Genomic DNA, 4,271 nt, shown 5'->3' on the forward strand with positions numbered 1-4,271 from the left:
CATGGTGTAGAAATGTACGGAGACCGGAAGGGATCAAACAGCATCATTACCTGAAACAGAGGCGTTGGCAGTCCGCGCTACTTCAAGTGATGTCGCAACACCATCTATCGTTGAAGGACAGAAATGTAGCGAAGCTTGCTTATACATTTACTTTTTTTCACCCATAGTCATGTGTAAAGAACTGTTTACAAAAACAAACCTTCTCTTCTTTTTTGCAGTGTACTTCTCTTAAGTTATGGAGGACGTGGGTCGTGTGTAAAGTAATAAAGCATTTCATTGTTTAATAACTAATTCTAAAATAAAAATAGGCATTAATACATTTGTTTACAACTTCGTTTATTTATCCAAAAATAAATAGGTGAAATGACAAAGTCATTCATTATTTAATGTTTTAATGGGCAATAAAAACCGTGATTATAAAAAGAATTAATAGATGAAATATTAATCCATCAATAAATACTTCAAATTTAAAAGGGAATTTAAAAAAACAACATAAAACAGTCAATAAGTACATCATTTTAAAGTGCATTAATGAATCCCCAAATAAATAGTGGAATTTCAAAATGTGTTTGAAAATGCAATTTAAAAAGAGGAATAAATAATTGGATTTACAAACTCAACTAATAATGTATAATAATAATAACAATAAATAATGAATGAATTTATCATTTCACCTATTTATATTTGAAAAAATAAATTAAGTTGTAAACAAATGTATTAATGCCTATTTTTACTGTAGAATTAGTTATTAAACAATTAAATGCTTTATTACTTTCCACACAACTCTTCCATGCCTCCATATTAAGTAGCATACTATCCCTACTTACAAAACGTACCTTTGTGTACTTATCCCTTTTAAGGCAAAATGTGGAATGCTTCCTCAATGGTAAGTGGCTACATGGAGAAAGCAAAATTTATAACTCGTGTAGAAGGACTAGTCCTATTCAAATGCTTGAACCACAGCAAATGTTTTACAACTATGCAAATTCACAAATTCTGATTTGTTTATTATCTCTGATTTCCTAAATCCATTCAACCACAAATGCCACACAAAAGTGGGTCAATTGTTTTGTACAACACACTTTACTTTCGGTTAGGTCAGAAAACATTACTTTGAAACCTTTTTTCAGGGAGAGATAACATTAGATAGCACACACGTCTGCAACTGATTCAAGATTCAAAGAAGCTTTATTGGCATGATAAAAACAAATTTTACATTGCTAAAGCAATAAAAAATAAGTCAAGCTCAAGTCAAACTTTATTTTTAAAGCACTTTTTAGAAAGAACAAGTGTTTGCCAAAGTGCTGTACAAGCATCAGCAATACAATATAAGAATATCAAAAAGTTCGTAAGATAAGATAAGAGTAAAATAGATTAAAATGAAATAAAAATAGCAGCTCACACACAGAGTTAAACGCCAAACCATTAAAATAGTTTTTTAAACTGGATTTGAAAATAGTGAGTGTTTGGGCCTTTCTAACATGTACAGACAGATTATTCCAAAATTTAGGCCCCGCCACTGCAAACGCACCTCTATTCTTTAATCTTACATGGGGGACAATTAACAATGAAAGTTCGTCAGACCTAAGTCCCCTTGATGGAGTGTATGGCTATATTAATTTTGACAGATATGACGGTGCCAGACCATTTCATGATTTAAAAACTAAAATAAGAATCTTAAAAATAAATTGTGAACCTAACAGGAAGCCAATGAAGAGAGGCCAAAATGGGATTAACATGTTCCCACTTTCGTGTTCCTGTTAGCAAATGAGCTGCAGCATTCTGAACCATCTGCAGTCTGTGAGGGAGGCCTGGCTAATGCCACATACAGTCCATTGCAGTAGTCAAGACCGGACGAAATGAAAATGTTTATAATCCTTTCAAAATCTTTTAGAAAGTGGCCTCAGCTGGAAAAAACTAGATTTAATTACTAGATTTATCTGTTAGTCCATTTAAAAATCATTATCCATTAAAACACCCAAGTTTTGTACTGAAGGCTTCACAAATTTTAAAACACCCAAGTCCAGGTCAGGAGCCCCACAGGCGCCCCCTGGTTTAAGCAGTATAACTTCCGTCTTGTCCTCGTTAAATTTGAGAAAATTTCCAGGCTTTAATTTCCTCAAGGCAACACAACACAGTGCCCTTTATGCCGACACAATGCTCCAACCGAGAGATCAAAATATCATGATCTACGGTGTCAAATGCAGCCATGAGATCTAGGAGCATCAGTATAGCATAGTTGCCTGAATCGGTGGCAACTATACAGTAAATCATTAAAAACTTTCACTAGAGCTGTCTCCGTGCTGTGAAGGGATTTAAAACCAGACTGAAATACCTCATGAAAACCATGTAAATTTAAAAATGAGTACAGTTGTATATAGGCAACTTTCTCAAGTATCTTAGAGAGAAACGGGAGTTTTGAGATGGGCCTAAAATTTACAAGGACCGATGAATCCAAATTAGGTTTTTAATCACTGGTTCCACAATTGCATGTTTAAATGACTGAGGTATCACTCCCGTAGCAAGACTGCTATTTAAGATAGATTTCTTTTTTTATATAATAATATAATGGAATAATATCCAGGCTACAAAAAGATGGTTTCATCTTACCAACAATCTCTCACAAAGATTCAATACAAGCTCAAACTGATCAAAGACAGCAGGACACACAGTAGTGACAGATGGATCAGTAGAGAAGAGAAGTGAGATATTTGCTCTAACATCCTCGATATTGTTCATAAAAAAATCAAAAGTTTTCACACATCTCGGCTGAGGACTGAAGGCAAGTAGGGGAGTATTCAAGACAGCATTAATAGTGCTGAACAGAACACAAGGCTTGTGGGATCATATTTGAAAGATTGGACTTCTCAGATAACAGTTTTTTTATATTTATGCAATGTCTTTTAAAATGTTCAGAGAAATTTGCAGCCTATCTTTCTTCCACTGGCGTTCAGCCCTCCTGCATTCAGTTCTGACACCCAGGGCCGGATTAACATAAGGGCTAGGTGGGGCTGAAGCCCCAGGGCCCGCAGAAGGAGGGGGCCCTTGATTGGAAATGGGAGCTGTCCTTACATCATTGATTGACAATTCATATAGGCGGTTGATTATAAAATAACATGAAACTATTGGAAAATGTTCCTGACTGATATAATTCACCGTCCAATCAAAATCATTTCACAGTTTACGCCATTACGTCAGGAAACGCCTCTTTGCGTTATACTTTCGCATGTCGAGAATATGAAGTATTCGGCTTGGCTCACTGGTGTTCAAAAAAGTGACAGTGGTGCCCAAAAAGGAGAAATAAAGTTGAAAGGGGAAAACGTGAGGCTAATCTTACAGCTAAAACTCCAAAACTAACTTCTAGCTGTGGGACGTGACAAAATGCAACGGGACAGCTCTTAAAGGGGCCGCATTCTTAAATCTGCTGCTGTGACTCCTGTCACTAATGTTAAAGTCCCCGTGAACCTGAAGTTGCGACGTTTTTACTTCCGTATTTTGACGCATTTCCAAGTGAAAGGGATTTTTATGGTCTTTCTATGCAATTTGATTGGATGTATAAAAACAGCCGTTGCATTTTGAAAGGGAACTGGCAGCTGACTGACAGTTGAAGGGGAGGAGTTAACAGATGCTCCGTCCAAGTCGTCTAACGTACGTCATTTAAGATGGATAGTCATTACAGGAAGGAAGTGCATTTTCAAATTTTAGCTAAAGATTTTCAGGGCACACAAATTTTAAAAATAGAATGGCCCACATTGATAAACTATTTACAATAAACGCTGCAATATTTCATGAAAAATAGGCATTGTAATTTTTTATTTCACTGGGATTTTAATGAAAGAACAAAATAAAAAATGAATCCAATGTGTTTTGCTAATAGTCCCCATCAATGCTGTTAAAGGCATCTGAAAACAAAGCAGTAGTTACAGGGATAATTGACCGGCAATGACGTGTTGGAACATTTGGTTTCGGATTACAAATAAAACAAAAATCCAATAAAACAGGCATGTGGTCAGAAAACGCTGCAGTACATACTTCAATGTTAGAGACAGTAGACAAACAGTTGTGGCTTAATGGTTACAGAGTCGGACTCGTGACCAGAAGGTTGCCAGTTCGATTCCCAGGGCTGGCGGGAAACGACTGGGTGCCCTTGAGCAAGGCACCTTACCCCTACTTGCTCCCCGGGTGCTGCAGTGATAGCTGACTACTGCTCCGGGTTTACATGTGTTCATGACTTGCTGTGCGTTTGTTCACTACTCTCTGGATGGGTTAAA

This window comes from Triplophysa rosa, linkage group LG2 (assembly GCF_024868665.1).
Source record: "Triplophysa rosa linkage group LG2, Trosa_1v2, whole genome shotgun sequence".
NCBI classification, from domain to species: domain Eukaryota; kingdom Metazoa; phylum Chordata; class Actinopteri; order Cypriniformes; family Nemacheilidae; genus Triplophysa; species Triplophysa rosa.